Genomic DNA, 14,115 nt, shown 5'->3' with positions numbered 1-14,115 from the left:
TTGTAGTTAAACTAAATAATACAGTAATATTAAGCCCATACTAATTAGTCTTAGATATATAGATCTAGAAATTATATTGACATTGTGTAGAACTAGTCAATCTAGATTTCAAAGCAAAGAAAACAGAAGAACGGTAGACCATAAGGCAAAGACGATAGGATTGACATGGACCAAGCTGAAGAAATCCAGAATATTTATTGAAAATTTTTAGTTAGATCTAGACTAATAATCTAGAATACTAGGACTATAGTAATCTATACATTCTTTTTTAGACTCTACTAGACAAACTCTAATGATGATTCTAATATTAAATATGTAGATCTAGAGCAGTGGTTCCCAAATTTTTTTGTCTCGTAGACCCCTTGCCATGTTTTCTGCTTTTCGGTAGAACCCCTGCTTAACTTATATTTTTTTTTTTTGTATTTTTTTTCTATTTTTTCGAGAATTGACTATCCCAGTACTGACATCACTGTAGACCAGTGGTTCCTAAACTTTTATAAAAAAAATTTTATATTTTTTTTTTAAATGTTTTTTTTTTTTTTTTTTTTCGAGAATTGACTATCTTGGGACTGACTTCACTGTAGACCAGTGGTTCCCAAAATTTTAGTAAAATTTTTTTTTTTTTTTTAATGTTTTTTTTATAAAAAAAAAATTTTTTTTAATTTTTTTTTTTTTCAATTTTTCTTTTTTTTTTTTAATTTTTTTTTTTTTTTTTTTTTTATAAAATTTTTTTTTTTTTAAATTTTTTTTTTTTATAGTAATTTTTTTTTTTTTTTTTTTTTTAAAGTTTTTTTTTTTTTTTTTTTTTTTTAAATAAAATTTTTTTTTTTTAATTTTTTTTTTTTTTTAATTTTTTTAGATAATTTTTTTTTTTTTTTTTTTTTTTAGATAAATTTTTTTTTTTTTTAGATAATTTTTTTTTTTTTTTTTTTTTTTTTTTTTTTTTTAGTAAATTTTTTTTTTTTTTTTTTTTTTTTTTAGATAAATTTTGTTTTAAATTTTTTTTTTTTTTTTTTTTTTGAGAATTCACTATCGCGGGACTGACTTTACTGTAGACCAGTGGTTCCCAAACTTTTTTGTTTCGTAGACCCCTTGCCATGTTTTCTGCTTTTTGGTAGACCCCCTGCTTAACTTATATTGTTTTTTTTTTTGCAATTTATTTGAAAACTAATTTCTAATTTTAGTGAGTTGAAGAGTAAAATGCAATTTAAAAATACATATAAAGTATTAAATAATAACTCATTTTTATTGATAAAATTTAAATTTAACCAATTTTATATGTATTGCTGGAATCATCAAACACACTGGAAATGTTTTTTTACCCAGGCTTATCATCTGTTCCTATGGATGTCATGTTTCATACATTCTATAAAGAAGACATTCAAACAATAAATATTAATTAATTAATTTGTTTTAAGTATCATTGTAAAAGTTTTCGCAAAGAGTTTCTCGTGTATCTTTCACGTGTCCGCCGAACTGTTTTCACTAAAGGGGAAGGGACGAAGGCGAGTAACTGGCGCCTTAGCCAGTAGGCTTCAAGCAGGAAGAGCTCATTAGCCACATAGCAGAAGGAAAACTGAATTTAAAAATCTGCTGCCTTGCAACTATTCTTAAACATGGGAAAGCTGTCGTGGGTCAACCCTGAGGAAAAACTAAGGACCTGGCAACCCCTAGGCAGTTTACAGCACACAGCGCTACACCCCACTGGTTCCAAACTGATCCCAAACTGTATATATTTCCTTTGCAAAGAATCACATAAGAAGCTTTTAATTTGATAACTCATGCCACCGATGTGCCCTTGAACTGTATTTTTGTTTAAAGAAATTCTTTTAATAATATCAGATGTAGGTGTGTGTAAAACAGTTTTCACAACTACAACGGCTGGTAAAATCAATGTTTTACCTATGTTTCCATATTTTGCTATAAGTAAAGAGATATTGTAAGATGCTCACAAACCAACATCTTCTCTCTATATATATGATGTTGAAGTGAGATTGTGTGGGTCTATTCTTAACTTTATCTTTGAGTGCTAGAAAATTTTTAAATCTTTATCTATTTTGTTAGGGTGACATTGTCTCAGATGATCCTCTAGCAATTGGTTTCGTATCATTATTTTAAAAAAGTCACTTAGGCAACGGCTTGTTTGACAAGGAAGGAATGAATCCCAGTTTTAAATAATCAATGCTGGACAGTGTACATTTCTTTTCGTTAAACATTTGTTACATGCAGACAAAATTAAAATTTTTAAATAAGTATTGAGAAGATTCTTTGGTTTGATTAGCAGGATATATATTTAAATGATTTACCAAGATAAAAATCATATATTACTGTATAAAATAATTACATTAAATGAATGTAAAAATTAAGAAAAGAGTGATTAAGTCCCTTAATGTAATTAACACCATTTTTTTTACAAAATACATTAAATTCTTACCATTACCTATCAATCAGTCTGTTGAACCATGGGGGCCCCACACAAGATCTGTCAACAGCCCTTCTATATTCCTCTCTGTACTTAGCCCTGGATAAACCATTTCATGGCAGACCTGCCTATTCTTTCATGTCTTTACATTGCTCTTTGTCTTTCATTCTTCATCCTGGAACTCAATGGTCAAAGGAGCATAACCCTGGTATTATTTTCTGGAAATAAAAAAAGACTGATTAAGTCCCTTAATGTAATTAACACATTTTTTTTTTAAAAAATACATTAAATTCTTACCATTACCAATCAATTAGTCTGTTGAACCATGGGGGGCACCACACAAGATCTGTCAACAGCCCTTCTATATTCCTCTCTGTACTTAGCCCTGGATAAACCATTTCTTGGCAGACCTGCCCATTCTTTGATGACTTTCCATGTCTCTGTCTTCCTTCTTTGTACACAAATGGGGAAAAAATGGACCATAATTCTTAAAAAAGAAAATTAATATCATTAAATAAAATTTAATTTAATTTCTAATTATTAATAAAATATCTTACCAGAATGCTAGCCACACTTTCTAAAACTATGAACAGTGCCTTATTTAAATCTTGAATTATATTTCTAGTCTAGGAGTTCCAATCAATTTTGTTGTATACAAAGGCCATGATACTGATTATAGGAATATGCTAGATGTCTGTTTCAGCATCTGAGTAAATAAATTAATGAAACTTCTATGACTCTAAGTTAGGGTAATTTCATCTTTCATATCTGTATTAAAAAAAAAAACAAAAAAAAACTGGACATACATTCCTCATTATCAGTTCCCATCCTGTTTGTCATTTAAATATTTTGGACATTCCTTTTACATTCCAGCCAAGATCTTGCAGCGAACAGTAGAAAATGGCAGTTTGAACTTCAGATCATTGTGTCAACCGTCTCGTGCAAACCACAAAACCAGGCAGTGTAATCAAGATCTACCTAAGAATGAAAAATACTATCAGATACAATTTCACATTACATCTAGAAAAGGATAGCTATATTTAACTTGATCTAGTAGAAGATGTACAACTATCATACCCATATAATGTAGATTAACAAATTGATTCAAGATTAAGACTATTATCTTCTTATCTTATATAATACAGACGTTACTTCAAAAAAGAAGATGATTACCTCCTACGCGTCAAACATTTAGTCATGCATATTAACCAATGACTTAAATTCTGCCAAGTCACTGGTTTTCCTGGCTAGCTCAGGCAACCCATTCCATGCTCTAATAGCACTAGGGAAGAAGGAGTATTTGTACAAATTTGTCCTAGCATATGGGACGAGGAATGTGCCTTTATCTTTGTGTCTTTCAGAGTATTTTATTAAATTTTGTTTTTGTATTTGAAGATTATGGTTCAGTGTTTTATGTATGATTGCTACTTTACTTTTGAGCCTTCTGTCCTGAAGACTTTCTAAATTTAGTGATTTTACTAAAGGTGTTACTCTAGTCAAATGTGAATATTCGTTTGTTATGAATCGCACTGCTCTATTTTGTGTCTGTTCTAGTTTCTTAATGTTTTCTTGAGTTGAGGGGTCCCAAACGGAGGATGCATATTCTATTATTGGCCTAACCAAAGTTTTTAGTTTTATGTTCTTATTTGATTTATAGAAATTTCTTTTAATAAATCCTAATGCTTTGTTTGATTTTTTTGTAGTTTCATCAATATGTGGATTCCATGACAGTTTTTCATTTATTATAACACCTAGGTATTTTGCGTTTTTAGTCTGTGTTACTTGTTTGCCATGAATAAGATAAGTGGAATTAATTTGTTTTAGTTTTTTTGTTACTCTTAACAACTGACATTTTTCTGGGTGGAAAGACATGCTCCAATTTGATTCCCATTTCTGTAATTCATCTAATTCTCTTTGTAAAATATCTGTGTCTTGTGTTGTTTTTATTGTTCTATATATTATGCAATCATCTGCAAATAATCTGACTTTTGTTCCTGAAGTAATGCAATTTGGTAAATCATTTATGTAAATTAAAAATAGTAGTGGACTCAAGACTGTTCCTTGAGGTACACCTGAGTTTACTGTTATCGGTGTTGATTTAGAGCCATTTATTATTACAGTTTGTTCTCTCCCTATCAGAAAGTCTTTAATCCACTGATGCAGTGGACCATTAATGCCGAAATATTTTAATTTTTTAAGCAAACTATGGTGGTGAACTTTGTCAAAAGCCTTAGAAAAATCTAGTAAGATAGCATCTATTTGTTCACTATTATATTAAGCCAATCCTACACCCATACTACTTGTATACATAAAATTGGGTGGATCTAGAATTTTAGATCTAGATAGACTAGATTCTTATTAAAATTCTAGATCTTTTCTATTAAGTAATAAAAACCTTTAAAATGTATTTTAATATGGATGAAGTTTAACAGAAATGATTGGAAAATAGTCGATGCCAACGCAGAGTCTCTTGTTCTCGTATAAGCCATAGTTGTCTATTGACTGAAGGTGGTGGAGATAATTCAACAAGATGATTTACAATGTAATTCAAGAGATCTGTCTAGGTTAGTTCATTATTTTTCTTGAAGATTTCTATGATCAAGTCTAGATTTTCTAGATCTAGCATCATATACAATAATTTCTAGAGATCTAGTGCTAAGTCCTATACATATGGGATCTAGATCTAATCAAGATCTATCTAAAATCAGAATAAAAAATATGGAATGTCACACTAGATTTAGAATAGAATAGCAAAGTTTTACCAATATCTAGATTTTTAGTCCAGTAAATCAACTTATATAGATCAAGATATAAATTAAATTCACCTTTATCTATCCCTTAGTCTGTTGGACTGTTAAGGCACCACACAAGGTTTGTCAACCATTCTTTTCCTCACCGTCTTTTGAATGACTAATTCCTGAGAATAGTAAACCGTTATTGTTAAAGAATATACAGGTAATCAGTGCTTTTTTGTAAAGAAATAGGTGCCGGAGATCAGTGATGGATTGCCTTTTAACAACTAATAAATAAATAATAAACTTTAAAATACAAAAGTAACTTTTTCGCTGCATTGAAAAAAGTGCCGGTACGCTGTACCAGTGCTTACTGTAATGCTGCTGACCTGAAAAATTGTAGTTAAACTAAATAATACAGTAATATTAAGCCCATACTAATTAGTCTTAGATATATAGATCTAGAAATTATATTGACATTGTGTAGAACTAGTCAATCTAGATTTCAAAGCAAAGAAAACAGAAGAACGGTAGACCATAAGGCAAAGACGATAGGATTGACATGGACCAAGCTGAAGAAATCCAGAATATTTATTGAAAATTTTTAGTTAGATCTAGACTAATAATCTAGAATACTAGGACTATAGTAATCTATACATTCTTTTTTAGACTCTACTAGACAAACTCTAATGATGATTCTAATATTAAATATGTAGATCTAGAGCAGTGGTTCCCAAATTTTTTTGTCTCGTAGACCCCTTGCCATGTTTTCTGCTTTTCGGTAGAACCCCTGCTTAACTTATATTTTTTTTTTTTGTATTTTTTTTCTATTTTTTCGAGAATTGACTATCCCAGTACTGACATCACTGTAGACCAGTGGTTCCCAAACTTTTATAAAAAAAATTTTATATTTTTTTTTTTAAATGTTTTTTTTTTTTTTTTTTTTTTCGAGAATTGACTATCTTGGGACTGACTTCACTGTAAACCAGTGGTTCCCAAAATTTTAGTAAAATTTTTTTTTTTTTTTTTTAATGTTTTTTTTATAAAAAAAAAAAAAATTTTTAATTTTTTTTTTTTTAATTTTTTTTTTTTTTTTTTTTTTTTTTTTTTAATTTTTTTTTTTTTTAATTTTTTTAGATAATATTTTTTTTTTTTTTTATAAAATTTTTTTTTTTTTTTTTTTTTTTTTTTTTTAATAAAATTTTTTTAGATAAATTTTGTTTTAAACTTTTTTTAAAAGTTTTTTTTTTTTTTTTTTTCGAGAATTGACTATCTTGGGACTGACTTCACTGTAGACCAGTGGTTCCCAAAATTTTAGTAAAATTTTTTTTTTTTTTTAATGTTTTTTTTATAAAAAAAAAAATTTTTTTTTAATTTTTTTTTTTTCAATTTTTTCTTTTTTTTTTAATTCTTTTTTTTTTTTTTTTTTTTAATTTATTTTTTTTTTTTTAGTAATTTTTTTTTTTTTTTTTTAATAAAATTTTTTTTTTTTAATTTTTTAATTTTTTTTTTTTTTTAAATTTTTTTAGATAATTTTTTTTTTTTTTTTTTTTAAGTAAATTTTTTTTTTTTTTTTTTTTATAAATTTTTTTTTTTTTTTTTTTTTTTTTTTAATAAAATTTTTTTTTTGTTTTTTTCTTTTTTAAAATTTTTTTAGATAAATTTTGTTTTAAATTTTTTTTTTTTTTTTTTTTGAGAATTCACTATCACGGGACTGACTTTACTGTAGACCAGTGGTTCCCAAACTTTTTTGTTTCGTAGACCCCTTGCCATGTTTTCTGCTTTTTGGTAGACCCCCTGCTTAACTTATATTGCTTTTTTTTTTGCAATTTATTTGAAAACTAATTTCTAATTTTAGTGAGTTGAAGAGTAAAATGCAATTTAAAAATACATATAAAGTATTAAATAATAACTCATTTTTATTGATAAAATTCAAATTTAACCAATTTAATATGTATTGCTGGAATCATCAAACACACTGGAAATGTTTTTTTACCCAGGCTTATCATCTGTTCCTATGGATGTCATGTTTCATACATTCTATAAAGAAGACATTCAAACAATAAATATTAATTAATTAATTTGTTTTAAGTATCATTGTAAAAGTTTTCGCAAAGAGTTTCTTGTGTATCTTTCACGTGTCCGCCGAACTGTTTTCACTAAAGGGGAAGGGACGAAGGCGAGTAACTGGCGCCTTAGCCAGTAGGCTTCAAGCAGGAAGAGCTCATTAGCCACATAGCAGAAGGAAAACTGAATTTAAAAATCTGCTGCCTTGCAACTATTCCCAAACATGGGAAAGCTGTCGTGGGTCAACCCTGAGGAAAAACTAAAGACCTGGCAACCCCTAGGCAGTTTACAGCACACAGCGCTACACCCCATCAGAGCCTGTGACGCCACTGGTTCCAAACTGATCCCAAACTGTATATATTTCCTTTGCAAAGAATCACATAAGAAGCTTTTAATTTGATAACTCATGCCACCGATGTGCCCTTGAACTGTATTTTTGTTTAAAGAAATTCTTTTAATAATATCAGATGTAGGTGTGTGTAAAACAGTTTTCACAACTACAACGGCTGGTAAAATCAATGTTTTACCTATGTTTCCATATTTTGCTATAAGTAAAGAGATATTGTAAGATGCTCACAAACCAACATCTTCTCTCTATATATATGATGTTGAAGTGAGATTGTGTGGGTCTATTCTTAACTTTATCTTTGAGTGCTAGAAAATTTTTAAATCTTTATCTATTTTGTTAGGGTGACATTGTCTCAGATGATCCTCTAGCAATTGGTTTCGTATCATTATTTTAAAAAAGTCACTTAGGCAACGGCTTGTTTGACAAGGAAGGAATGAATCCCAGTTTTAAATAATCAATGATGGACAGTGTACATTTCTTTTCGTTAAACATTTGTTACATGCAGACAAAATTAAAATTTTTAAATAAGTATTGAGAAGATTCTTTGGTTTGATTAGCAGGATATATATTTAAATGATTTACCAAGATAAAAATCATATATTACTGTATAAAATAATTACATTAAATGAATGTAAAAATTAAAAAAAGAGTGATTAAGTCCCTTAATGTAATTAACACCTTTTTTTTTACAAAATACATTAAATTCTTACCATTACCTATCAATCAGTCTGTTGAACCATGGGGGCCCCACACAAGATCTGTCAACAGCCCTTCTATATTCCTCTCTGTACTTAGCCCTGGATAAACCATTTCATGGCAGACCTGCCTATTCTTTCATGTCTTTACATTGCTCTTTGTCTTTTATTCTTCATCCTGGAACTCAATGGTCAAAGGAGCATAACTCTGGTATTATTTTCTGGAAATAAAAAAAGACTGATTAAGTCCCTTAATGTAATTAACACAATTTTTTTTTTTAAAATACATTAAATTCTTACCATTACCAATCAATTAGTCTGTTGAACCATGGGGGCACCACACAAGATCTGTCAACAGCCCTTCTATATTCCTCTCTGTACTTAGCCCTGGATAAACCATTTCTTGGCAGACCTGCCCATTCTTTGATGACTTTCCATGTCTCTGTCTTCCTTCTTTGTACACAAATGGGGAAAAAATGGACCATAATTCTTAAAAAAGAAATTTAATATCATTAAATTAAATTTTATTTAATTTCTAATTATTAATAAAATATCTTACCAGAATGCTAGCCACACTTTCTAAAACTATGAACAGTGCCTTATTTAAATCTTGAATTATATTTCTAGTCTAGGAGTTCCAATCAATTTTGTTGTATACAAAGGCCATGATACTGATTATAGGAATATGCTAGATGTCTGTTTCAGCATCTGAGTAAATAAATTAATGAAACTTCTATGACTCTAAGTTAGGGTAATTTCATCTTTCATATCTGTATTAAAAAAAAAAACAAAAAAAAACTGGACATACATTCCTCATTATCAGTTCCCATCCTGTTTGTCATTTAAATATTTTGGACATTCCTTTTACATTCCAGCCAAGATCTTGCAGCGGACAGTAGAAAATGGCAGTTTGAACTTCAGATCATTGTGTCAACCGTCTCGTGCAAACCACAAAACCAGGCAGTGTAATCAAGATCTACCTAAGAATGAAAAATACTATCAGATACAATTTCACATTACATCTAGAAAAGGATAGCTATATTTAACTTGATCTAGTAGAAGATGTACAACTATCATACCCATATAATGTAGATTAACAAATTGATTCAAGATTAAGACTATTATCTTCTTATCTTATATAATACAGACGTTACTTCAAAAAAGAAGATGATTACCTCCTACGCGTCAAACATTTAGTCATGCATATTAACCAATGACTTAAATTCTGCCAAGTCACTGGTTTTCCTGGCTAGCTCAGGCAACCCATTCCATGCTCTAATAGCACTAGGGAAGAAGGAGTATTTGTACAAATTTGTCCTAGCATATGGGACAAGGAATGTGCCTGTATCTTTGTGTCTTTCAGAGTATTTTATTAAATTTTGTTTTTGTATTTGAAGATTATGGTTCAGTGTTTTATGTATGATTGCTACTTTACTTTTGAGCCTTCTGTCCTGAAGACTTTCTAAATTTAGTGATTTTACTAAAGGTGTTACTCTAGTCAAATGTGAATATTCGTTTGTTATGAATCGCACTGCTCTATTTTGTGTCTGTTCTAGTTTCTTAATGTTTTCTTGAGTTGAGGGGTCCCAAACGGAGGATGCATATTCTATTATTGGCCTAACCAAAGTTTTTAGTTTTATGTTCTTATTTGATTTATAGAAATTTCTTTTAATAAATCCTAATGCTTTGTTTGATTTTTTTGTAGTTTCATCAATATGTGGATTCCATGACAGTTTTTCATTTATTATAACACCTAGGTATTTTGCGTTTTTAGTCTGTGTTACTGGTTTGCCATGAATAAGATAAGTGGAATTAATTTGTTTTAGTTTTTTTGTTACTCTTAACAACTGACATTTTTCTGGGTGGAAAGACATGCTCCAATTTGATTCCCATTTCTGTAATTCATCTAATTCTCTTTGTAAAATATCTGTGTCTTGTGTTGTTTTTATTGTTCTATATATTATGCAATCGTCTGCAAATAATCTGACTTTTGTTCCTGAAGTAATGCAATTTGGTAAATCATTTATGTAAATTAAAAATAGTAGTGGACCCAAGACTGTTCCTTGAGGTACACCTGAGTTTACTGTTATCGGTGTTGATTTAGAGCCATTTTTTATTACAGTTTGTTCTCTCCCTATCAGAAAGTCCTTAATCCACTGATGCAGTGGACCATTAATGCCGAAATATTTTAATTTTTTAAGCAAACTATGGTGGTGAACTTTGTCAAAAGCCTTAGAAAAATCTAGTAAGATAGCATCTATTTGTTCACTATTATATTAAGCCAATCCTACACCCATACTACTTGTATACATAAAATTGGGTGGATCTAGAATTTTAGATCTAGATAGACTAGATTCTTATTAAAATTCTAGATCTTTTCTATTAAGTAATAAAAACCTTTAAAATGTATTTTAATATGGATGAAGCTGAACAGAAAGGATTGGAAAATAGTCGATGCCAACGCAGAGGCTCTTGTTCTCATATGAGCCATAGTTGTCTATTGACTGAAGGTGGTGGAGATAATTCAACAAGATGATTTACAATGTAATTCAAGAGATCTGTCTAGGTTAGTTCATTATTTTTCTTGAAGATTTCTATGATCAAGTCTAGATTTTCTAGATCTAGCATCATATACAATAATTTCTAGAGATCTAGTGCTAAGTCCTATACATATGGGATCTAGATCTAATCAAGATCTATCTAAAATCAGAATAAAAAATATGGAATGTCACACTAGATTTAGAATAGAATAGCAAAGTTTTACCAATATCTAGATTTTTAGTCCAGTAAATCAACTTATATAGATCAAGATATAAATTAAATTCACCTTTTTATCTATCCCTTAGTCTGTTGGACTGTTAAGGCACCACACAAGGTTTGTCGACCATTCTTTTCCTCACCGTCTTTTGAATGACTAATTCCTGAGAATAGTAAACCGTTATTGTTAAAGAATATACAGGTAATCAGTGCTTTTTTGTAAAGAAATAGGTGCCGGAGATCAGTGATGGATTGCCTTTTAACAACTAATAAATAAATAATAAACTTTAAAATACAAAAGTAACTTTTTCGCTGCATTGAAAAAAGTGCTGGTACGCTGTACCAGTGCTTACTGTAATGCTGCTGACCTGAAAAATTGTAATTAAACTAAATAATACAGTAATATTAAGCCCATACTAATTAGTCTTAGATATATAGATCTATAAATTATATTGACATTGTGTAGATCTAGTCAATCTAGATTTCAAAGCAAAGAAAACAGAAGAACTGTGGACCATAAGGCAAAGACGATAGGATCGACATGGACCAAGCTGAAGAAATCCAGAATATTTATTGAAAATTTTTAGTTAGATCTAGACTAATAATCTAGAATACTAGGACTATAGTAATCTATACATTCTTTTCTAGACTCTACTAGACAAACTCTAATGATGATTCTTATATTAAATATGTAGATCTAGAGCAGTGGTTCCCAAATTTTTTTGTCTCATAGACCCCTTGCCATGTTTTCTGCTTTTCGGTAAAACCCCTGCTTAACTTATATTTTTTTTTTTTGTATTTTTTTTTTAGATAAATTTTTTTTAATTTTTATTTTTATTTATTTTTTTATTTTTTTTAGATAATTTTTTTTTTTTTTTTTTAATTTTTTTTTTTTTTTGAGAATTGACTTTCCTGGTACTGACTTCACTGTAGACCAGTGGTTCCCAAACTTTTATAAAAAAATTTTTATAATTTTTTTAAAAATTTTTTTTATTTATTTTATTTCCGAGAATTGACTATCTTGGGACTAACTTCACTGTAGACCAGTGGTTCCCAAAATTTTAGTAAAATTTTTTTTTTTTTTTTGTTGTTTTTTTTATAAAAAAAATTTTTTTTTATTTTTTTTTTTTCAATTTATTTTTTTAAGATATATTATTTTTTGTAATTTCTTTAGATAAATTTTGTTTTAAATTTTTTTTTTTTTTTTTGAGAATTCACTATCCCAGGACTGATTTCACTGTAGACCAGTGGTTCCCAAACATTCAGTAAATTTTTTTTTTTTTTTTTTTTTTTTTTTTTTTTTTTAATTTTTTTTTTTTTTTTTTTTTTATAAAATTTTTTTTTTTAATTTTTTTTTTTTTTTTTTTTAGTAAATTTTTTTTTTTTTTCTTTTTTTTTTTAAATTTTTTTTAGATAAATTTTGTTTTAAATTTTTTTTTTTTTTTTTTTTTGAGAATTCACTATTGCGGGACTGACTTCACTGTAGACCAGTGGTTCCCAAACTTTTTTGTTTCGTAGACCCCTTGCCATGTTTTCTGCTTTTTGGTAGACCCCCTGCTTAACTTATATTGCTTTTTTTTTGCAATTTATTTGAAAACTAATTTCTAATTTTAGTGAGTTGAAGAGTAAAATGCAATTTAAAAATACATATAAGTATTAAATAATAACTCATTTTCATTGATAAAATTCAAATTTAACCAATTTAATATGTATTGCTGGAATCATCAAACACACTGGAAATGTTTTTTTACCCAGGCTTATCATCTGTTCCTATGGATGTCATGTTTCATACATTCTATAAAGAAGACATTCAAACAATAAATATTAATTAATTAATTTGTTTTAAGTATCATTGTAAAAATTTTCGCAAAGAGTTTCTCGTGTATCTTTCACGTGTCCGCCGAACTGTTTTCACTAAAGGGTAAGGGACGAAGGCGAGTAACTGGCGCCTTAGCCGGTAGGCTTCAAGCAGGAAGAGCTCATTAGCCACATAGCAGAAGGAAAACTGAATTTAAAAATCTGCTGCCTTGCAACTATTCCCAAACATGGGAAAGCTGTCGTGGGTCAACCCTGAGGAAAAATAAGGACCTGGCAACCCCTAGGCAGTTTACAGCACACAGCGCTACACCCCATCAGAGCCTGTGATGCCACTGGTTCCAAACTGATCCCAAACTGTATATATTTCCTTTGCAAAGAATCACATAAGAAGCTTTTAATTTGATAACTCATGCCACCGATGTGCCCTTGAACTGTATTTTTGTTTAAAGAAATTCTTTTAATAATATCAGATGTAGGTGTGTGTAAAACAGTTTTCACAACTACAACGGCTGGTAAAATCAATGTTTTACCTATGTTTCCATATTTTGCTATAAGTAAAGAGATATTGTAAGATGCTCACAAACCAACATCTTCTCTCTATATATATGATGTTGAAGTGAGATTGTGTGGGTCTATTCTTAACTTTATCTTTGAGTGCTAGAAAATTTTTAAATCTTTATCTATTTTGTTAGGGTGACATTGTCTCAGATGATCCTCTAGCAATTGGTTTCGTATCATTATTTTAAAAAAGTCACTTAGGCAACGGCTTGTTTGACAAGGAAGGAATGAATCCCAGTTTTAAATAATCAATGATGGACAGTGTACATTTCTTTTCGTTAAACATTTGTTACATGCAGACAAAATTAAAATTTTTAAATAAGTATTGAGAAGATTCTTTGGTTTGATTAGCAGGATATATATTTAAATGATTTACCAAGATAAAAATCATATATTACTGTATAAAATAATTACATTAAATGAATGTAAAAATTAAAAAAAGAGTGATTAAGTCCCTTAATGTAATTAACACCATTTTTTTTACAAAATACATTAAATTCTTACCATTACCTATCAATCAGTCTGTTGAACCATGGGGGCACCACACAAGATCTGTCAACAGCCCTTCTATATTCCTCTCTGTACTTAGCCCTGGATAAACCATTTCATGGCAGACCTGCCCATTCTTTCATGTCTTCACATTGCTCTCTGTCTTTCATTCTTCATCCTGGAACTCAATGGTCAAAGGAGCATAACCCTGGTATTATTTTCTGGAAA

The sequence above is a fragment of the Biomphalaria glabrata genome, chromosome 16 (genome assembly GCF_947242115.1).
Source record: "Biomphalaria glabrata chromosome 16, xgBioGlab47.1, whole genome shotgun sequence".
Classification (NCBI taxonomy): domain Eukaryota; kingdom Metazoa; phylum Mollusca; class Gastropoda; family Planorbidae; genus Biomphalaria; species Biomphalaria glabrata.
Note: the sequence above shows the minus strand (reverse complement) of the source record.